General features: G+C 41.8%; 1 protein-coding gene across 5 annotated transcripts in view; it reads right to left on the minus strand.

Moving 5' to 3' along the window:
* LOC110502604 (zinc finger MIZ domain-containing protein 1) overlaps positions 1 to 24,839 on the minus strand; it is a 204,859-nt gene that overhangs the window by 125,148 nt on the left and 54,872 nt on the right. For all 5 annotated transcript variants that reach the window (XM_036960223.1, XM_036960225.1, XM_036960222.1 and 2 more), the window contains exon 2: positions 11,133 to 11,248. The gene's annotated coding sequence lies outside the window, so the exon portion shown is untranslated. The remainder of the gene's footprint in view (positions 1 to 11,132; positions 11,249 to 24,839) is intronic.

The following is a 24,839-nucleotide window of genomic DNA, read 5'->3' on the forward strand; positions in this document are numbered from 1 at the left end:
TCAGTGCCCCACCACACTAATGCTCTTGTGGCTGAATGGAAGCAAGTCCCCACAGCAATGTTCCAACATCTAGTGTAAAGCCTTCTCAGAACAGTGGAGGCTGTTATAGCAGCAAAGGGGGGGACAACTCCATATTAATGCCCATGATTTTGGAATGGAGTGAGATGTTCAACAAGCACATACTTTTGGTCATGTAGAATACACTTCCGGTGCTGACAGAGATGGCCGCCTGGCTTCGCGTTCCTAGGAAACTATGCAGTATTTTGTTTTTTTACGTGTTATTTCTTACATTGGTACCCCAGGTAATCTTAGGTTACATTAAATACAGAACTACTGAATATAAGAGCAATGTCAACTCAGCATCAATAGGACCAGGAATATGACTTTCCCGAAGCAGATCCTGTGTTCTGCCTTCCACCCAGGACAACGGAATGGATCCCAGCCTGCGACCAAAAACAACGACGTCGTAAAAGAGGGAAACGAAGCGGTCTTCTGGTCAGGCTCCGGAGACGGGCACATCGCGCACCACTCCCTAGCATACTTCTCGCCAATGTCCAGTCTCTTGACAACTAGGTTGATGAAATCCGAGCAAGTGTAGCATTCCAGAGAGACATCAGAGACTGTAACGTTCTTTGCTTCACGGAAACATGGCTCACTCGAGAGACGCTAACGGAATCGGTGCAGCCAGCTGGTTTCGCCAAACATCGCGCCAACAGAAACAAATATCTTTCTGGTAAGAAGAGGGGTGGGGGCGTATGCCTTATGATGAATGAGATGTGGTGTGATCACAACAACATACAGGAACTCAAGTCCTTCTGTTCACCTGACTTAGAATTCCTCACAATCAAATGTCGACCGCATTATCTACCAAGGGAATTCTCTTTGATTATAATCACAGCCGTATATATTCCCCCCCAAGCAGACACATCGATGGCCCTGAACGAACTTTATTTGACTCTTTGCAAACTGGAAACCACATAACCTGAGGCTGCATTCATTGTAGCTGGGGATTTTAACAAGGCTAATCTGAAAACAAGACTCCCTAAATTGTATCAGCATATCGATTGAGCAACCAGGGCTGGTAAAACCTTGGATCATTGCTATTCTAACTTCCGCAACGCATATAAGGCCCTCCCCCGCCCAACTTTCGGAAAAGCTGACCACGACTCCATTTTGTTGCTCCCTGCCTACAGACAGAAACTAAAATAAGAAGCTCCCGCGCTCAGGTCTGTTCAACGCTGGTCCGACCAATCTGATTCCACGCTTCAAGACTGCTTCGGTCACGTGGACTGGGATATGTTCCGCATTGCGTCAAACAACAACATTGACGAATATGCTGATTCTGTGAGCGAGTTCATTAGAAAGTGCATTGATGCGGACGTTCCCATAGCAACGATTAAAACATTCCCAAACCAGAAATCGTGGATTGATGGCAGCATTCGCGTGAAACTGAAAGTGCGAACCACTGTTTTTAACCAGGGCAAGGTGACCGGAAACATGACCGAATACAAACAGTGTAGCTATTCCCCCGCAAGGCAATCAAACAAGCTAAGCGTCAGTATAGAGATAAAGTAGAGTCACAATTCAACGGCTCAGACACAAGAGGTATGTGGCAGGGTCTACAGTCAATCACGGATTACAAAAAGAAAACCAGCCCCGTCTCGGACCAGGATGTCTTGCTCCCAGGCAGACTAAATAACTTTTTTGCCCGCTTTGAGGACAATACAATGCCACTGACACGGCCCGCAAACAACACCTGCAGACTTTTCTTCACTGCAGCCGACGTGAGTAAAACATTTAAACGTGTTAACCCTCGCAAGGCTGCAGGCCCAGATGGCATCCACAGCCACGCCCTCAGAGCATGAGCAGACCAGCTGGCTGGTGTGTTTACGGACATGTTCAATCAATCCTTATCCCAGTCTGCTGTTCCCACATGCTTCAAGAGGGCCACCATTGTCCCTGTTCCCAAGAAAGCTAAGGTAACTGAGCTAAATGACTACCGCCCCTTAGCACTCACTTCCGTCATTATGAAGTGCTTTGAGAGACTAGTCAAGGACCATATCACCTCCACCCTGCCTGACACCCTAGACCCACTCCAATTTGCTTACCGCCCCAATAGGTCCACAGACGATGCAATCTCAACCACACTGCACACTGCCCTAACCCATCTGGACAAGAGGAATACCTATGTGAGAATGCTGTTCATCGACTACAGCTCAGCATTTAACACCATAGTACCCTCCAAACTCGTCATCAAGCTCGAGACCCTGGGTCTCGACTCCGCCCTGTGCAACTGGGTACTGGACTTCCTGACGGGCCGCCCCCAGGGGGTGAGGGTAGATAACAACATCTACACCACGCTGATCCTCAACACTGGGGCCCCACAAGGGTGCGTTCTGAGCCCTCTCCTGTACTCCCTGTTCACCCATGACTGCGTGGCCATGCACGCCTCCAACTCAATCATCAAGTTTGCAGATAACACTACAGTGGTAGGCTTGATTACCAACAACGACGAGACAGCCTACAGGGAGGAGGTGAGGGCCCTCGGAGTGTGGTGTCAGGAAAATAACCTCACACTCAACGTCAACAAAACAAAGGAGATGATTGTGGACTTCAGGAAACAGCAGAGGGAGCAGCCCCTATCCACATCGATGGGACAGTAGTGGAGAGGGTAGTAAGTTTTAAGTTCTTCGGCGTACACATCACGGACAAACTGAATTGGTCCCCCCACACAGACAGCGTCGTGAAGAAGGCGCAGCAGTGCCTCTTCAACCTCAGGAGGCTGAAGACATTTGGCTTGTCACCAAAAGCACTCGCAAACTTCTACAGATGCACAATCGAGAGCATCCTGTCGGGCTGTATCACCGCCTGGTACGGCAACTGCTCCACCCACAACCGTAAGGCTCTCCAGAGGGTAGTGAGGTCTGCACAACGCATCACCGGGGGGGCAAACTATCAGCCCTCCAGGACACCTACACCACCTGATGTCACAGGAAGGCCATAAAGATCATCAAGGACAACAACCACCCGAGCCACTGCCTGTTCACCCCGCTATCATTCAGAAGGCGAGGTCAGTACAGGTGCATTAAAGCAGGGACCGAGAGACTGAAAAACAGCTTCTATCGCAAGGCCATCAGACTGTTAAACAGCCACCACTAACATTGAGTGGCTGCTGCCAACACACTGACTCAACTCCAGCCACTTTAATAATGGGAAATGATGGAAATGTATGTAAAATATATCACTAGCCACTTTAAACAATGCTACTTAATATAATGTTTACATACCCTACATTACTCATCTCATATGTATATGTATATACTGTACTCTATATCATCTACTGCATCTTTATGTAATACATGTATCACTAGCCACTTTAAACTATGCCACTTTTGTTTACATATCCTACATTACTCATCTCATATGTATATACTGTACTCATTACCATCTACTGCATCTTGCCTATGCCGTTCTGTACCCTCACTCATTCATATATCTTTATGTACATATTCTTTATCCCTTTACACTTGTGTGTGTAAGGTAGTAGTTTTGGAATTGTTAGATTAGATTACTCGTTGGTTATTACTGCATTGTCGGAACTAGAAGCACAAGCATTTCGCTACACTCGCATTAACATCTGCTAACCATGTGTTTGTGACAAATAAATTTGATTTGATTTGATTATCATTCTTAGTATACACTCTACAAGGTGTCGAAAGCGTTCTACAGGGATGCTGGCCCATGTTGACTCCCAATGCTTCCCACAGTTGTGTCAAATTGGCTGGATGTCCTTTGGGTGGTGGACCATTCTTGATTCACACGGGAAACTGTTGAGCATGAAAAACCCTGCAGTGTTACAGTTCTTGACACACGCAAACCGGTGCACCTGGCACCTACTACCATACCCCATTCAAAGGCACTTTAATCTTTTGTTTTGTCTTGCCAATTCACCCTCTGAATGGCACACATACACAATCCATGTCTCAACTGTCTCAAGGCTTAAAAATCCTTCTTTAACCTGTCTCCGCCCCTTCATCTACACTGATTGAAGTGGATTTAACAAGTGACATCAATAAGGGATCATAGCTTTCAACTGGATTCATCTGGTCAGTCTATGTCATGGAAATGCACCAATGACCCATGCAGTGCAAAAAAATGAAAAACATGTTTTAAGTGTAAATGTTACAACAACCTATAGCTACGTTTTTGTTATTTGGAGTTATTAAATGCTTTTGGATTAGGATCACAGCATATTATGCACATCTGCAAACATAGCAGCAAATGCTGGACAAATATTATTGATCTCTTTTGTTTTAATATGTTAAAATACACAACATCTTATGCACCAGAGTTTGTGAGCAGAAAGGAGCTAGAGCAAGACAGGGAGTGCGGTGATGTAGTATTCACAAATAAATAACCATTGTGGAATCTGAAAAGACACGTATCCCGAAAGCATGTTACGTGCACATGCTAAAAGAAAGGAACGAGGTGGGAAGGTAACTAGGTGTGTCATTGTGGCAAAGTATTTATAAACTAAAAATCAGATCTCTTAAAAGTTCCGTTCATTTTCATTCTATTATCTATACAATAGGCCTGGCATATTCCCACGTTCAAGGAGCTTTCCTTTTTGATTGGGTTATTTTGCCTAAAAACCTTGAGGACTACCTATAGAAAAATGTTTAAAAAAAACAACTCTGCCCAGCCTGGCCAGAGTGTCCAAAATGGTGTTGAGCATCCCCAGTGGCACCATCGCATGAGCCTGAAGTCACAGACTGGACAAATTCGTGTTTCTAAAAATGAATTCAAAAGCACTAATAAGTCATTTTTTGTTTAATTTGTATTGAATTCTAAGTAAGTTACAGCCTACATGCGCAATTTATAGACTATAACGATTTAATACAACGGAATGTTGTTTAAATGCTGAGGGCTTTATGTCCCTACCTTACGGTCTTACTCGCAAATGCATGTCCCTGTCTTACTCGCAAATGCATCACAATGTGTTTATTTGTAGGCGATAACCTTGAAATATATGAAATAATATAGCCTAAATAATTCATTTTCGTTCCTCCTAGGCTCCCTGTCTGGCTCCTGACCTATTTAAAGTGTTTATATGATGTTTAATACGACGTGTTGCCTGTTTGAAATGATGTTCGCCTCTTACATTCACATTTTCATGTTTATTCAAACACTTTTCATTTAAACCCATATGGTTCGATTTCAATACTTAAAAACCAATTGGTAGGTTCAGTTAGACACATAAATATATGGGTGTTGGTTAAATTGATATTTTAATGAATAGGGTCAATTTGGAGCAGCAGTTCTTCTCCTGCTGCTGCTCCAAATCGTTTTTTTGCGGAGCTGTAGGAAAGCACATGGCGAGCAAGCACTGCTCCATGAGCGATAAGCGAGATTTCCAACCGCTCAACTCTGCTCGCATGCTCTGCTATGCACATACGTGGACATTATAAAGGGTTCTATTTTTTCGAATAAAACAATGGCCAGTTTGGGTCACAGTTGCACGTGATTTTGTAAAAACAGAGGCTATGTCTGGCCCGCCAATTCGTTGTGTTTTTTTTTCAATATTGCCCGTGCGCTGACTGAGTCTGACACCCCTGGGCTAGCGAAACAATCTATGTAGCTAGCTATTTATTTAGCAAGCTACAAACACAGAGCCTAATGTTAGCTAGCTAGCTGCTTGGAGGACGTAATGTCATGTCATTGGAGGAGTGGGTGAGTGACTGACTTTTTCCCCTCATATCGTTTTTCGGTGGCTACAGCTAGAGTACGAGTGTCATTTGTTTAGCTAACAAGAAATGTGAATCACTTTGCTATCTAGCTAGCTATGCTGCACTTGAACAACTGTTATCCACAGTTAGCATATATTTTAGTTGTCAATCAAATGTACTTGGCATCGATCAAATGGGCGGGCTGGCAGACAAGTTCCCATTCAGTTGTCAAAACATAGGTTGGAACAAGCATGCATTGGCAGGCAAGCTGCAGAAGGGCGAGCAGGCCACTATTCCCCATCGTTCATCAGTGCAATTTTGATGGCCAACTAGCTGAAAAAGTTTGATAAGGTTTATCTAATGTTCCCTCATTAGATTTTAGCTTCTCTCGCACTGGCTAGCATTAGTTGTTGATCTTGTTGATGTGCATAGGCAACTGAGGGAGAGAGCCTACCTATTCATGGTTGTTTGATCAATAGGACAGTAAAGTTCCCAAATGTAAGAGGACTCCCATGATATTTACAGTACATATTTGCAGTAATCCATTAAGGTGTATTTTCTGGCTTTTGGAGAATGCATTCTAATGATCTAAAGTCGCACTGTTGCTACTGCCTGTAAACACACAGTCCAGTTCAAAGTGAATGAGGGCAGGCCCATGTGGCAAATGGCTTATTTGCATATAGGCCTACTGTAGCTCTGATTGACAATGGAGCACCAGTCTGCGTAGACTCCAGTCATAGACAAGACAGATTTGTATTTGGTTTTATTTGGTTTGGTTTTAATTCCCAAACATTCTATGAATTTATAAAAATGTGAAAATGACCACATCTACAGTGGCTTGCGAAAGTATTCACCCCCTTGGCATTTTTCCTATTTTGTTGCCTTACAACCTGGAATTAAAATATTTTTTTTGGGGGGGGGGGGGGGGGGGGGGGGGGGGTTTGTATCATTTGATTTACACAACATGCCTACCACTTTGAAGATGCAAAATATTTTTGTAAAACAAACAAGACAAAAAAACTGAACTTGAGCGTGCATAACTATTCACCCCCCCCAAAGTCAATAGAGAGCCACCTTTTGCAGCAGATTACAGCTACAAGTCTTTTGGGGTATGTCTCTATAAGCTCGGCACATCTAGCCACTGGGATTTTTGCCCATTCTTCAAGCTCTGCTGGTGTACAGCAATATTTAAGTCATACCACAGATTCTCAATTGGATTGAGGTCTGGGATTTGACAAGGCCATTCCAAGGCATTTAAATGTTTCCCCTTTCCCCTTGTTGCTTTAGCAGTATGCTTACGGTCATTGGCCTGCTGGAAGGTGAACCTCTGTCCTAGTCTCAAATCTCTGGAAATCTGAAACCGGTTTCCCTCAAGAATTTCCCTATATTTAGCGCCATCCATCATTCCCTTCAATTCTGACCAGTTTACCAGTCCCTGATGAAAAACATACCCACAGCATGATGCTGCCACCACCATGCTTCACTGTGGGGATAGGGTTCTCGGAGTGATGAGAGGTGTTGGGTTTGCCCCAGACATTGTGTTTTCCTTGATGGCCAAAAAGCTCAATTTTAGTCCCATCTGACCAGAATACCTTCTTTACTATGTTTGGGGAGTCTCCCATATGCCTTTTGGAGAACACCAAACGTGTTTGCTTATTACTTTCCTTAAGCAATGGCTTTTTTCTGGCCACTCTTCCCTAAAGCCTAGCTCTGTGGAGTGTACGGCTTAAAGTGGTCTATGGACAGATAATCCAATCTCCACTCTGGAGCTTTGCAGCTACTTCAGGGTTATCTTTGGTCTCTTTGTTGCCTCTCTGATTAATGCCCTCCTTGCCTGGTCCATGAGTTTTGGTGGGCGGCCCTCTCTTGACAGGTTTGTTGTGGTGCCATATCCTTTCCATTTTTTAATAATGGATTTAATGGTGCTCCGTGGGATTTTCAAAGTTTCTGATATTTTTTTATAACCCAACCCTGATCTGTACTTCTCCACAACTTTGTCCCTGATCTGTTTGGGGAGCTCCTTGGTCTTCATGGTGCTGCTTGCTTGGTGGTGCCCCTTGCTTAGTGGTGTTGCAGACTCTTGGGCCTTTCAGAACAGGTGTATATATACTAAGATCATGTAACAGATTATGTGACACTTAAATAAAGTCCACCTGTGTGCAATCTAACTAATTATGTGACATCTGAAGGTAATTGGTTGCACCAGATCTTATTTAGGGGCTTCACAGGAAAGGGGGTGAATACATTTGCACGCACCACTTTTCCGTTTTTTTTTTTTTTCCGTTTTTTTTAAACAAGTTATTTTTTTCATTTCACTTCACCAATTTGGACTATTTTGTTTATGTCCATTACATGAAATCCAAATAAAAATACATTTAAATTACAGGTTGTAACAAAATAGGAAAAATGCCAACGGGGTGAATACTTTTGCAAGCCACTGTAAGTGCTCAGTTGTCAGTAAATGTAAAAAAAATAAATAAAATAAAAAATGTATATACTTCCTGGGGGTGTTTATGAACAGATTTTCATTTGTTTTTGCTAAATAATAATAATAATAAACCTGGATGTTTTATTTCATATTATGAGTCATGTTTTACCTTGCTTCAAAGTAGCCTATAGGCAAAATCCGACCATGTTAATGTGGAGGCAATTATTTAAAAAAGACTTCGTAGGCGGCGCGTGAGTTTCAAGTTTGGAGAAGCTTACAATTTATCCTCCTGTTCTGCATGTCAATTATGATTTTAATTTGTGCATTTTCATAGAACAGTTTCATTTCAATAATAATGTTTTTGTTTCACAAAATCTGGATTAAAATGATACAAATCTAAAAGTTGAAACTCAACTAATGCGAGATCACTAGCCTCTGCCATATGGACACAATGATACGCCGTGATCCATTGGCGGCTAAAGAAATGAGCGCATATAGCCTATAGGCCAATGCAGCAGTAGGCCTATAATTTCCATTGCTCTTTCACACCGAGGATTGGTGATTATCGAGGGGGAGATTGTTGTTAAGATTTTACTGTGAGGAACTATAGTTTTAATGTATTATCATTTGCAATGGATGTTAAAAAAACACTATGCTTGCTCAGGCGCACACGCTCCCTCAACATTATCAGGACAGAGAAACCAGATACATCCTCACTGCTTACATGGAGCACTCCAAACAAAAGACAAATCTTGTAAATTATGGTTATGAAATAAACCAAAACTTGTTTCTCACAATTGTAGCAGGATGTGAACTCTGCAAACCACGTTGCCACTCCGAGAATGGGAACTGTAAATAACTGTAATTAATACATGCATTAACCAATTATTTATATATACACTAGATGACTGACAGGGGCGCTGTTTTGAAGCCACGGCGCCACCATCTTGGCACTCCCTCACCATTGTAAAAAAATACTTTGTAGGCTCGGCAAGTGCATTTATTAATGTCTACATTTATTCTATTACAGACACCTAAATGCATACTTTTTAAATGATATTACGTGAGCTAAATGTAAACATTTAACATTTTAAAATATATAGAAACAGTTTCCTTAAAGTATAATTACTGTCCCCACTACAACAGAGAAATCCTCAGACATGTAATTCTGTCCTTTAAACATTTAATTGAAATACTGTAGAATTCCATTCATTCCTATGGAGGACTGCTTTTCTGAGGTGTGCCAATATAGCCAACCGGTGGCGTCAATCGTCTCATTGGCCAATATATTGCATCAGCAATCCAGGGATTACAGCATATACATCATTGGCATTAACAGAAATGAATGTAACCAGATGACGGGGATTAACGATATATTTACTACTGGTGACATATGTAATGGGGAATTGATCCAAAAAAATCAAAGGGCAAACAACTCACACAATGAAACAATGAATGTGCAAGAATTGATGGGAGACAGCTGAGTCCTTCTGGAGAGAGACTCGCCCATATCTTCGCCACACACCCCTCCCCTTCTTGTCTCAAAAGTTTTAATTATACTCAAGACACATTATCTTCAAACATATTTTAGATCTTTTCACTGACAGCCCTAACTCAATAAGCAACTAGGCCTATTGCCACGCGCACTTCCCAAACTGCAGGCCTCCCAAATAGGCATAGGCCTAGGCCTACGAGTTTGTGATTTTAAGCAATCCACATCTATTTTTTCAAAGAAGCTAAGGACCGTGGATTCCTCTGTAGCTCAGTCATGGTTTCTGGTGAAGTATAATGAATGATTTTATTTATTTCTGTATGGACAGGAGTAATTATATAACTTCCTTATTGGATCCAGAGTTATGCCATTTATCTCATGTTCTACTGTTTTTCATATCAACTTTATTTTATTGTCCAGAAGCCAAAGGCACAATCCTAGTCATATCAGCAACCTATCCTGGTTGTTGCATCTTTGGATTCCCCCTTTTTCTATGTTTCAAACAGAAATGTTCATCTCTGTCACACATGGAACCACTATAAGGTGTGCTGTTTCAAATTATGTTTTTCCAGGTGTGCTGTTTAGAATGGGGATTTCCCGCAAATTGCATTTTGGCAAATGTTTGAAAATGATGTTTTATTGGCTGCTTCATTACATGAGTTGCATGTTCTGTTAAGATGCCTTACCATAATCTAAATGTGATTTATGTCATTCTGAGCACCATGGGTATGCACCCAATGGATTTGGGTCCGGTACATTCCTTAAATGACCGGTAAATTAGAATCTTCCCGGTCACGTTGTCCGGCACCACATTCTCCTAACGGAAGCCAACATTATGGGGAGAGAGAAAGGGAGGGACAAAGATGGAGGGAGAGAGAGAGAAAATGGGAGGAGAGGATGCAACTTTCCTTTCACTGTACACCCTCCCTTTCTATGACTGGCTGTCAACCTCAGTTTCAAGCTTCACACCCAATCCTCTCTCTTCTGTGAAAGGTGTTAGTGCTTCAATCCAAGCAGAGAAAACATTTCCCCTGGTGTGACTTGTTTTCATTGTGCAGCCATGACAACAGCTTTCCCAATACATAAAAAATCATTAAACTGGGAAAGCACTTCTGTATGTGTGTCTGTCAGACCAGAGTTCAAACATGTTTATTTGATTAGTTGTTATTGTAAATACTTATTTTCTGCGCATTTGAGTATTTTCAAATACATTATTTCAAAAACTCCTAGGACCTGGGTTCAATACAGGAGTATTTATTTGAATAAATACTCTGTATTTGTGCATTTTCAAATGCATGCCAATACCTTCCAAGTGTATTTCCAAATACATTCCAATATTAAAATACTTTCAAATTACAAATATCTGAATATCAACTTCAAAATGTATGTGTAAGTAATTGAAATGATTTAAATAGTATTTGAACCCAGGTCTGGTGTGTGTGTGCGCGTGTGTGTAGGAAGAGGATAAGAGGGGTCGTTTGCCTACCTGTGTGGACTCTGACCTGGGCTGGGAGTGATGTCACAAGCCCCCCTCACCCCCACCCCTCCCTTCATGTATATCCTTCAGGAGCGGTCCTCACTGGTCTTCACCGTACACCGGACCTGACAGAGAGAAGGAGAGGGAAGGGAAATAGGCTGTTCAATTTCTGCAAAGAACTACAAGGTTACAAAGATTTGTTCCTGCTGCGAAAATGCTGTGTGTGTGTGTGTGTGTGTGTGTGTGTGTGCCACGAGACATTATTTGCTAGCCCACTGAGCTAAAGCCTCGGGTATTCACTCTGGGAGGTCACACTAGTCTTCAAATTTACTCATCACATGAGCATAATCCAAAGAACCACCTCTATTACAAGTGCATTCTGCAGAAATATGCAAATATGTCTGTCTGTAGCACCCTTCCATCCAAGTGAAACGCTACAGTGAAATCCTCAAAGAAATGAATCACGTTAAACAAGACTCTATCTGTGACTTTAAACAGTGTAACTCTAAGCTGTGTGTGTGTGTAGATTTCCGTTAGGAAAATGTGGAGCCAGAAAACTTGACTGGGGAAGATTCTAATTTACCGGACATTTGAGAAATTTACCAGACCCATATGCATTGGGTGCTTAGCCTATTAGGGCGTCTACCCAGAATGACAGAAATCACATTTAGATTATGGTAAGGCATCTTAACAGAACATGCAACTCATGTAATGAAGCAGCCAATAAAACATCATTTTCAATGAATAGCTCTGTTTGAAACATAGAAAGAGGGGGAATCTAAAGATGCAACAACCCGGATGTTTTTATTTAATAGGAAAGTCAGTTAAGAACAAATTCTTATTTTCAATGACGGCCTAGGAACAGTGGGTTAACTGCCTTGTTCAGGGGTAGAACAACAGATTTGTACCTTGTCAGCTCGGGGAGTTGAACTTGCAACATTTCGGTTACTAGTCCAACGCTCTAACACTAGGCTACGCCGACACCCCACTGCTGGGTTGCTAATATGATTAGGATTGTGCCTTTGGCTTCTGGACAATGAAAAAAAGTATTTATTAAAAACAATAGAACAGGAGAGAAATCGCAGAACAGCGTGTCCAATAGGGATGAACATGGAAATAAATGTGCCAAAATGATATAATTACTAGTGTCTATATTGGGGGGGAAAGTAATAATTCAAAATACGTCTCCAGAATGCATGATTGCCACAGAGAAAACGGGTACCGTTAGCTTCTAAAAACATCATCTATGGATTGTTTCAAATCACAAGCTCTATGCCTACTTGGGAAACCCGCAAATTGTGCCGCGAATGGCAATAGGCCTAGCTGATTATTGAGCTGCGGCTGTCAGTGAAAAGCATCTCAAATATGTGTGAAGATAATGTGTCTTGAGTATAATGTAAAATGTTGAGACAGGAAGAAGGGGAGGGGTGTGTGGCAAAGATATAGGCAAGTCTCTATCCAGAATGGCTCAGCTGTCTCCCGCCAATTCTTGTGCATTCATTTTCAATGTGTGAATTGTTTGCCCTTTGATTTTTTTTTATAAATTCCCCATTACATATGTCACCAGTAGTAAATGTCCCATTAATCCCCGTCATTTGGTTACATACATTTATTTGAATGTATGTATTAATCACAGTCATTTTCCGTTCTCATTCTCGGAGTGGAAACGTTGTTTGCAAACGTCACAACCTGCTACACTTGTGAGAAACAAATCTCGTAACCATCATTTACAAGATTTGTCCATTTCTTCATAGTCTTTTGTTTGGAGTGCTCCATGTGAGCAATGAGCATGTGTCTGGTTTCTCTGTGTTGATCATGTTAATGGAGCGCACACACCTGAGCAAGCATAGAAGAACCTGGCCTGCTGCGCGGAAATGTAGAAAAGGGTTTTCTTTTAACATCCATTGCGAATGATAATACAGTGCATTGGGAAAGTATTCAGACCCCTTCACTTTTTCCACGTTGTTACATTACAGCCTTATTCTAAAATTGATTGAATTAAAAATGTTCCTCATCAATCTACACACAATACCCCATAATGATGAAGCGAAAACAGGTTTTTAGAAATGTTTGCAAATGTATAAAAATAAAAACCAGACCTTATTTACATAAGTATTCAGACCCTGCTATGAGACTCATTATTGAGCTCAGGGGCATCCTGTTCCCACTGATTATTTTATTTGTATTTAACTAGGCAAGTCAGTTAAGAACAAATTCTTCTTTACAATGACGGCCTACCCCGGCCAAACCCTAACCCGGATGACGATAGGCCATTTGTGCGCCGCCCTATGGGATTCCCAATCACAGCCGGTTGTGATACAGCCTGGTATCAAACGAGAGTCTGTAGTGATGCCGCTTACCTTGAGATGCAGTGCCTTGGACCGCTGCGCCACTCAGGAGCCCCTTGAGATGTTTCTACAACTTGATTGGAGTCCGCATGTGGTAAATTCAATTGATTGGACATGATTTGGAAAGGTACACACCTGTCTATATAAGGTCCCACGCATGTCAGATCAAAAACTAAGCCATGAGGTCGAAGGAATTGTCCGTAGAGCTCAAAGACAGGATTATGTCGAGACAGAGATCTGGGGAAAGGTACCAAAACATTTCTGCAGCATTAAAGGTCCCCAAGAACACAGTGGCCTCCATCATTCTTAAATGAAGACGTTCCTAGAGCTTACTGCCCGGCCAAACTGAGAAATCAGGGGAGAAGGTCCTTGGTCAGGGAGGTGACAAAGAACCCGATGGTCACTCTGACAGAGCTCTAGAGTTCCTCTGTGGAGATGGGAGAACCTTCCAGAAGGACAACCATATATGCAGCACTCCACCAATCAGACCTTTATGGTAGAGTGGCCAGACGGAAGCCACTCCTCAGTAAAAGGCACATGACAGCCGCTTGGAGTTTGCCAAAAGACACCTAAAGACTCTCAGACCTTGAGAAACAAGATTCTCTGGTCTGATGAAACCAAGATTGAACTCTTTGGCCTGAATGCCAAGTGTCATGTCTGGAGGAATCCAGGCACCGCTCATCACCTGGTCAATACCATCCCTACGGTGAAGCATGGTGGTGGCAGCATCATGCTGTGGGGATGTTTTTCAGCAGCAGGGACTGTGAGACTAGTCAGGATCGAGGGAAAGATGAAAGGAGCAAAGTACAGAGAGATCTTTGATGAAAACCTGCTCCAGAGCCCTCAGGACCTCAGACTGGGGAGAAGGTTCACCTTCCAATAGGAGCACGTCCCTTTAGCAGACAGCCAAGACCATGCAGGAGTGGCTTTGGGACAAGTCTCTAAATATCCTTGAGCGGCCCAGCCAGAGCCCGGACTAAAACCTGATCAAACATCTCTGGAGAAACCTGAAAATAGCTGTGAAGCGACTCTCTCCATCCAACCTGACAGAGCTCGAGAGGATCTGCAGAAAAGAATGGGAGAAACTCCCCAAATACAGGTGTGCCACGCTTGTAGAGTCATACGCAAGAAGACTTGGGTGCTTCAACAAAGTACTGAGTAAAGGCTCTGAATACTTACGTATATAAATGTTAGATTTCTGTATTTTTTTTATATACATTTGCAAAAGTTTCTAAAAACTTGTTTTTGCTTTGTCATTATGGGGTATTGTGTTTTGATTGATGAGGGGTATATAAACAATTTAATCAAATGTAAAATAAGGCTGTAAAATGTGGAACTATAGTTAAATCCTCACAGTAAAGCTATTTGAAAAATCATCAATCCTTCGTGTGAATTTATACGCGCTTTAATTACCAGTTGAGAAACAAAAGTAGTAGCTCTTTTTAATCGTGCACCAAAACAGTTAACACGTGATTGCATTTAGATTTGTTGTGCAATCAATGGGCTTATAAAAGCACATTTTACTCCAGCAGCAACCAGCTGAGGAGATGCAGGAGAAATCCCACTAGAAATAGGCTCTGTATGCTGTGCGCGTGTGATAGTTGTGTTGGATAAATAAGACAGGCCTACACGATGACTGACGAAAATACACACGGGCCAATTTTATTCCCAAAAATGTTGCAAATGAACCTATAGACCGATAAAGCATGACTGTTAAATGTATTTCCATCAACTGGTATTTCTTTCCATCAATTAATAAAAAGCATTATCTTGTAATGGATTTTGTTTTTCGGTCATTTTGGTCAGCAACAGTTTTATTTGTCGAAGGGGGCAAAGGGTTTCCGACTAACGGTGGTGTGTGTGTGTTTGTGCTTCTCTATTACAGTCTCTAAACCTCCTGTCACCCCTTCGTTAGGACTGTTGCTCTTTAACCACGTAGAATCCCTGTGTTGATTGGTACAGATGTAAACCAATGTTAACCAGTGTTCTGAATCTTTACAGTGATCCTATAGGCTGTGATGACAAAGTCAAAGCTTGTCAGTTCAAAGCTCTTAAAACCACAACCTTTACTTTAGGCCTGCTGTGGGAAATAATGGCTTCTCATAACTCCTCTTAATATACACAAACACACAAGAGAGAATACACAAGCCACAAGAGCATGCACGAACTAACTCACACACACACACACACACCTCTCCTTATCATCAGAGTTGTCTGGGGAGCCAGCAGGGCTATAAAGCTGAACAGAACATCTCACACCTGAACACCACAGGGACAGAGACAGAGAGAGAGATGGAGCTCAATGACCGCTCCAACACTAGTGCAAACATGAGGAAAGAGGGCGGAGATTGGGAAAGAGAGAGAAGGCGGACAAATAATTCTCACTTCCACTACCCCAGACAAAGGTAGAGAAACAGACAGCTAAGCCTCAGAGAGGTAATCATCTAGATGCAGAAAACGGAGCTGCAATTTAAACCAAGATAGCATGTGTGTGTGTTTGATAGGTTTTGAGATGCTGTATAGCGAGGCCTCCCTCTGAATCAATTCACAACGAGGGAGATAGAAAGAAACCATTTTCCTTTTGTGGAAATTAAACACTTTACTGTAAGCCGTCTGTTAGTGTGATGCTTATCTGGAGGAAATTTGCACAGGAATACCTGTAGGTCAATTGTTGAACCTTCTTAAAGGAGAATTTAGTTTTTTTACAACCAAAGTTCATATTTGTTATGTAAATGTTTTTTATAGAAGGGTCCAGACACTTTTTCAATTTCACTTGTTTTTTGAGAAACTCACCCCAACTAGTGATTAACTTCCTCATCCTCAATGTGCAGTACGGGGGTTCTGAAAAACATGAACAAATGCCCCAAAAACACCCATATACTGTACATCCTTTAAGAAACGAAAACGCTGTCAGTATAGTGATGCAAGTCTTTGGATGTTGTACACATGAAATTGAGTAATTCCCAAACTTTATTCGCATAAATTCCATTTTGTTGTGACTTGAGCGATACCTCTCCGTCCATTCTAGCAGCAGGCTCTCTCTCTATCTCTCCATCTCTATCGTTCTCTTTCTCTCCTGCAACATCATAATCTTTTATTTCCTCCCTCATAAATGTCAACAGTGAGGGGTTTGGGAGCTCAGAGGCTGTATGTGTTTCACTCAAACACATCAGTTGTAACAAAACCCTGTGGACTCTGTCTGTGTCAGCAGAAGAGAGAGAGAGAGTGTGTGTGTGTGTGTGTGTGTGTGTGTGTCCTGTTGCTGTTGCTGTTGTGTGCGAGTCTGGTTTACCCGCCCGCGCTCCTGACACTAGCTCCAACCCCTGCTAGCGCCCGGACGTATCCAATGACGTAAGGCCATCCCAAATCTCCAGCACACATCTCACCAAAACAATATTTGTGTTTTTGGCCGTCAGGGCAGTCTGTTCCCTGCTCCCTGCCCTGCGAGCCTCTGTACTGAACAGGAACACAAAGAGGTCTTGAGGCGGTTCACACAAGGCTGTGTTGTTAAAAGGAGCGGAAAGCGAGGCAGGGCCATATGATAAAGTATCTAGGCAATTCCACAGTAACGGAATTGCGCCGAGATTCAGATTTTTCACTTAGAATGTACACCAAACAAAAAACACTGAACTCAAAGTTTAACAAACCATAAATCTCTATGCACAATAACTACTTTTAAGAATTTACACTGAACATTTTACAAAAACATTTACTTGAAGAACTGTGCAAATGCAAAGTTTGGTAACCGTTTGGTAATTTCGTTTATTTATTTTTTTATTATGTGACCACATTTACTCCGAACTAAGATTCAAATGATGTCTGTAGAAAGAAAAAATAATTATATTTGTGTTTTTGGCCGTCAGAGCAGTCAGTTCACTGTTCTCTTCATGGTGATGTATCCTTAATAGGTACACAAAAGGAGAAATATGCAATATCCTCCTTTGCATATTTGGGTAAACAAGACCAGATGTGGTTGGTCCAAATCTGAACCAATCATAGATGTCTATGTTTCACTGTTTGGACATCAAAGTACAGCACAGCAGTGTACAGTATACTACAGATCGGTACAATAGAGTTCAGTACAGTAGAGGACAGTACAATAGAGTATAGTCAAGTAGAGTATAATTCAGTACAAGACAGTACAGTAGAGTTCATTACAGTACTACTAATTTTGCTATTTGAAAACCAATTTCTCCAGCCCATGTTGCTTCCAACAGTTGTGTGGAGTTGGCTAGATGTTCTTTGGGTAAAGAATCATTCTTAATCTTGATACACATGGTAAAATGTTAAGCGTGAAAAACCCAACAGCGTTGCAGTTCTTGACAAAAGTCGGTGCGCCTTGCAACTACTACCATTAACCATTCAAAGGCACTTAAATCTTTTGTCTTGCCCATTCACCTCTGAATGGCACACATACTGTAAAAATCACGTCTCAAGGCTTAAAAATCCTTCTTTAACCGGTCTCCTCCCCTTCATATACACTGATTGAAGTGGATTTGACAACTGACATCAATAAGCAATGTAGGGCTGACCCTATTTAGTCGACTGGTCGATTGCTTGGTCAATAGGCTGTTGGTCGACCAAGTTTTTTTTTAGTCGAGAAGTGGCAAATATATAAATAAAAAAATCTGGCACACAAGACACTTGTCTGATTCACGCCTGTCTGAGTGGACTACTAATCCATTGAGGAGGCAGCAGGGATGGCACACTAGTATCACCAGTAGTACAATTAGTACAATTCCCACATTTTCTAATCTTCAATGTTTGTTTGGTTAGTCATTTCTGTTAATGCATTCAATATATTATTATTATTATAGTCTTACCGTTGTCATTGTAGGAGTGGACATGTTGTTTGCAAAGCGCACAACCAAGGCTAAACTTGTGAGGGAAAAGGTGTTGGATTATTTGTCAATGTATTCATTGTGTTTTGTTTGGAGCGCTCCTGACCATCTTGAGTAAGGACACGCACCTGATTACACATAGAACTAGGCCTTGGCTACCCGGCCTGCTCACAAATGTAGATCTGTAAATGTGCCCATTTGGGGATCTGATAATATTTCTGATTGTCTTAACTCACCATCACTGTGGAGCTTTTCAAAGTAATTAGTTCTTCACCTCAAACAGCAAGTAAACAAAGCCTGTTTTTACATCCATTGAGAATGAAAATAGTTCCTCAACGTAGCCTATTTGAAAAATCTTTCCAGCTCTCTCTCTCCCTTTTGATAACCACTCAGCATGAAAAGGGAAAATTAAATGCTCTGATCCGGTGGAAATGTCATAAAAAATACCTGCCTGATTACTTCTTATCCCTTGCGCAAATAGCCTACAGCTGTGTGTGTCTGTCCGGAGCTCACTGAAGCAGGAAACTCTGAGGGCCCAGAATAGTTTATACAATGTTGCAAGTTTGCTAGCACCAACTTCAGGCTGCACCCAAGTTAATATTTGATCAACTGTTTCAAGTTCCTTGCAGACAATCCATGCATAGCCAAAGTGATTTATAGGATATTTATATTTATCAGGATACTTTCTACCTGCGGGCTGCAATGTTTGTATTTGTTGGCTTTATGTAGGCTATTTTTACATATTGGCAATATAAGTTACTTTTAGATTTGTATCATTTTCATTTAAATAGAATTTTGATGAACCACATGACATTGATTTTGAGATATGAAGGCTTTATTATAAATGAAAATAAACTGTTCCACGGAAAAGTGCATATGAAAATCATAACTGGCATGCAGAGCAGTAGAAATGGTACGATAAATTGGCACTCCATATGGAAAAGGTTGCCGCCCACTGATGTAGCCTATTACTGGCAACTTCAGGAGCTTAATGACAGAATCTGCAAAGGCTACATTGATCTTTGGCTCCCTCTTTACAAATGAGTGTCTTCATTTTTAATCGCAGTGCTTAAAGCATCAGACAAAGTAGCCTACATATAGTTGATTTTATTCAAACATAGGGTGTGTATATATATATGGAAAAATATGTTTCAAATTTTCAAACAATCAATTGGTTGAAAGAACAGACAGAACATGGTCGACCAAGATTTTTTAAAGTCGGGGACAGCCCTAAAAGGGATCATAACTTTCACCTGGATTCACCTGGTCAGTCTATGCAATGGAAAGAGCACGTGTTCGTAATGTTTTGTACACTCAGTTAATATATAACTCAATTCAAAAAATAGACGCTGTTTTCATTTGACAGCCAATTTGACATGCTCCTTTGAACTTCACGCATTGGTACTCATGGGTCCTTTTACATGGAAACGACCATCTCAGAGTAAGAGGATCAATCTAGGATCAAGTCCCCTCCTGTCCATATGAGCATATTCATTATGATCTAAAAGGCTAAACTAATCCTAGATCAGCACTAAGACGTTTTATGAATACAGGCACTGGTTATATACAGTTGGTTGTCGCAGTTCTCATAACAACAAATCTAGAGAATTCTATACATTTGCAGTATCTAACATTCCTGGTCTTCCCTACTTAAGTACATATACCATCATTTTCACAGTCACAGCAGAACATCTAGAAAAGTGTTATGAATATAGTAGCAGTTTAACCATACCCCGGCCTCTCCTACTTCTGCACTCATTTCCAGTTGTTTACAAGGTAGCTGTGCTTATTATCACAGCATTCCCTGGCTCATATTTTCTTTTTGATTTCATTTGCAATCACTTACACTGTCTTGTCTGAAGCATAAAGGCAACACATGATAACATCTTGTATGATTACAAAGTCAAAATCATTTTCAAAGAGCACCCATTTACACACCGGTAATTTGGTACAATAACATGAATCATTGAAAGGGTACTGTGTGCATGCTACTACTCAAACCATAGGCGTATTCTACCTGAAGAGTTTGCCATTGAGAGTCGTACACATGATTACGCCACCCATGCAACTACCACTGCCCTCCCGTCTATTCTCCCTCCCTCCCTCCCGCTCTGTTTGACATGTTGAAGACATTTGAGATAATCGCAGCGATGTCTCTGTGTTTTCCCAGATCGTATCTTCAAAGAGCAGGCGGCTGGTGACTTGTACTTGAAAGGGAAAGGAGTTGTGGAGAGCTCATGTTCAGAGAGGAGGGAAAGAGTTGAGGAATGCTATCACGGTTTGGAGGAGTTGAAAGGCCTGCTCTGGTCTGTTCTGGCTGGTTGTGTGTTTGACTGTGTGTGTGTGTGTGTGTGTGTGTGTGTGTACGTGCGTGCGTGCGTGCGTGCGTGTGTGAGATCATGTGCATGTGTGTATTTTTGTGCACGACTGGGTAGGTGGGTAAGTGGGTGGAAGGGGGAGGGGCTGTCAAACACAAACAAAGGTTGAGTTTCACTGACTGGAAAGTACACACCTGTTCCTCACAGGAGAGAGTAGAGAAAGAGAGACAGAGAAATTATTCTGCAAAAATGTCCTCAGTGTACGACGTAAAACACCAAATAATGGATGCAGAGCAGAATTACGCCGATACCTGCTAATTATCAAAATCCAGAAAAGAGACGCTAAATTCTACAACCACCTAAAAGGAAGCGATTCCCAAACCTTCCATAACAAAGCCATCACATACAGAGAAATTAACCTAAAGAAGAATCCCCTAAGCAAGCTGGTCCTGGGGCTCTGTTCACATATACAAACAGAGCCCCAGGACAGCAACACAATTAGACCCAACCAAATCATGAGAAAACAAAAAGATAATTACTTGACACATTGGAAAGAATTAACAAAAAAACAGCGCAAACTAGAATGCTATTTGGCCCTACACAGAGTACACAGTGGCAGAATACCTGACCACTGTGACTGACCCAAACTTAAGGAAAGCTTTGCCTATGTACAGAATCAGTGAGCATAGCTTTGCTATTGAGAAAGGCCGCTGAAGGCAGACCTGGCTCTCAAGAGAAGACAGGCTATGTGCACACCGCCTACAAAATGAGGTGGAAACTGAGCTGCACTTCCTAACCTCCTGCCAAATGTATGACCATATTTGAAACACATATTTCCCTCAGATTACACAGACACACAAAGAATTCATAAATAAACCCAATTTTGATAAACTCCCATTTCTATTGGGTGAAATATCACCATGTGCCATCACAGCAGCCATATTTGTGACCTGTTGCCACAAGAAAAGGGCAACCATTGAAGATGAAACACCACCGTAAATACAACCCATATTTACGTTTATTTATTTTCCCTTTTGTACTTGCACATAATATGACATTTGAAATGTCTTTATTCTTTAGGAACTTTTGTGAGTGTAATGTTTACTGTTCATTTTTATTGAGAGAGAAAGGGAGAGCGAGAGAGAGAGACTGAGGGAAAGGGGTAAAACACTCTCCCCTGTGAGACCTGATAGAGAAGTAAATCACAGAGCTTATCTCAACAGCACACCCTCCTACACCTCAGTCATACACACACATGGCCATGTCAGCCAAGAGGCCATACAGACCACTGCTGGGAGGGAAAATAACACTTTTTCCTGGAGCTTTTGGAGTCAAAGGCTGGCGGTTCTTCAAACCTGTCTGATCTATGACCCCCTAAATACACTTTTGACAGAATTTTGACTGACAGGCGTGGATGTGTTCATCCGTCTCAGTCTGTACATACCCCGATCTGCAGAAAACTCTGTAGCAGACGGTAATGGCCTCTACAGATTCCTCCTAACCCTACTCATCCTCAGCAGCAGATCGTCTCAAAAGGTCACCAGAGCTGTTAAAACAAACAATTCTATATTATAAACATCTCTGTGTGACCTGGAAAAACAAAATACCATTCACCTCACTCACACACACATCCGCACGCGGGCACACACACGCACAAATGCAACCATACCCACACGCATATATATATATACACACAGTTAATATCATCAGTGATGTCTTCAGAGGGTGAAGGTGGTGAATGTTTCTCCATTGATGAGTCATAGTAATGTTCTGACAAGAATTGGAATCAGTAGCTGTGTGTGTGTGTGTGTGTGTGTGTGTGTGTGTGTGTGTGTGTGTGTGTGTGTGTGTGTGTGTGTGTGTGTGTGTGTGTGTGTGTGGCTAATATCATATACAGCTGATGAGCAGACACACTCCAGAGATAATGATGAAGAACTGTTCTTCTGAGAAGATAAGAGTGTCATTAGGCTCTCTAGAAGAGAAGAGAGATGAGAGTAGGGGAGGAGGAAAGGAGGAAAGGAGAGAACACTTGAAACCAAATCACAGCCCATTCCATTCCAATCTTTCTCTGTCTTTATCTCCCTTCTCTGATCAGTGTGTTCCATCAGCCATCACAATGGCAGTGAAATACGTTGCGCCACCCGTGTAGTGTCAACACCGCCACCTGTGTATTTACATAATGTATTTCCCCCTGTACATGGTGCCACGGCCTGGCCATGTGATTAGATCCACAGATGAAGATTAATGTGAACTGAGAGGTAACAGTGGTGACTAGGGTTGCAAAGGGTCGGAAACTTTCCGGTAAAATTCCGGACATTTCCTGTAAATTTGCCATGGGAAGATAAGCCCTGGAATTTGGGGAATTTTGCTTATATTCAACAAAACAATTTTCTTGATAACAGTGAACCTTTTTTTGTGGGATACACATAAGGCAATTCTAGGTCTTGTGGCATATTTTGGTTAAACTATCTCCAATTCAACGGAATTGCAACCCCCCTGCGTTACATCACATGTGCAGTGCACTCTTCCATCACATGTACAGCTGATTCTCAAGGTCTTGCACACTAATGAGATGATTTGAGCCCACACTACTACACTGTCTGATCCAAGGACGACATGCGTTCTGGTAAGTTTTGATTACAATACTGGGTGGGGTGAATATATTTTATATGACATACATTATTTTTTTATTAACTAGTAAATAGTAGCCTACAGCAAAGTGCGTTTAAATCATTTCTAACTTGTTAACAATTTTTACTAGTTAGTTTCTGCTACCATGTGGGTTTTTAGCTTGCTTGAGCCTGCTAACTGAGTGTTAATTCACCTGTTTCCATACATGTTTCATTTTAAAACATGTATCTTACAAAGGAGTTGTTTAATCTAACTGCTTAACTTTATCTGTACATGGAATTGTATTTGTTTTGTTTTTTACTGGGTTTTTTTCAATCTTTATAGGAAAAAGCCACGGGCTCTTTCTGAATTGTGAAGACATTTCACTGCAGCTAATGTAGAAGGAAAAGCTGTGTACATTTGCAAATTCTGTGCCAAATCATATGTCAAGAATGCAACAAAGATGCAGAATCCTCTGGCCAAGTGCATAAAGCAAGCCACCTCTGACAAAAGTCCATTTACTTCTATTCGAGGTGAAAATGATGAATCAGACATCTTATCGATGGCAACAACTCACGGTCCTCCTGGAATCATTCGTTTTTTTGGCTCAATGGAGGAACGTAGTCAGAGAAATGCTGATGAATGTCTTGCTCGAGCTGTGTATGCAATTGGTTCAAGTCTGATGCTCACAAGCCATGTGTATTGGAAGAGATTTCTGAATGTTCATCGCCCAGCATACACCCCTCCAACCAGACATGCTTTATCTACTCATTTGCTGGATGAGTTTAACATAGTTCAAGTAAAGGTCAAGTGAATCATAGAGAAAGAAGACTGTATTGCAACCATCTCTGATGGGTGGTCGAATGTTCGTGGGCAAGGAATAATCAACTACATCATCTCTACCCCTCAACCAGTATTCTACAAGGGACAATAGACACTCCGGTCTCTACATCGCAGATGAGCTGAAGGCAGTCATCAATGACCTTTGACCACAGAAGGTATTTGCACTGGTGACAGACAATGCTGCAAACATGTTGGCTGCTTGGTCTAAAGAGGAGGAGTCCTGCCCTCACATCACATCCATTGGCTGTGCTGCTCATGCATTGAATCTGCTCCTCAATGACATCATGGCACTGTAAACAATGGATACACACTACAAGAGTGCCAAGGAAATGGTTAGGTATGTGAAGGGTCATCAAGATAGCAGCAATCTACCTCACCAAGCAAAGTGAGAAGAATAAGAGCACCACATTGAAGCTGCCCAGCAACACCCATTGGGGGTGGTGTTATCATCATGTTTGACAGTTTCCTGGAGGGGAAGGAGTTTCTCCAAGAAATGGTCATATCGCAGTCTGCTGATATGGACAGCCCCATCAAGAGGATCCTCCTGGATGATGTATTTTGGGAGAGAGTGGTAAGCAGCCTGAAACTCCTGAAACCTATAGAAGTAGCCATTGCACGGATTGAGGGAGGCAACGCCATCCTGTCTGATGCTCAGACTCTGCTTGCAGATGTAAGAGAAGAAATCCGTACTGCCCTGCCCACTTAACTGTTGCTCCAAGCAGAGGAAACTTCAGTTCTGAAATACATCAAAAAGCG

Source organism: Oncorhynchus mykiss, chromosome 23 (assembly GCF_013265735.2).
Source record: "Oncorhynchus mykiss isolate Arlee chromosome 23, USDA_OmykA_1.1, whole genome shotgun sequence".
NCBI lineage: Eukaryota > Metazoa > Chordata > Actinopteri > Salmoniformes > Salmonidae > Oncorhynchus > Oncorhynchus mykiss.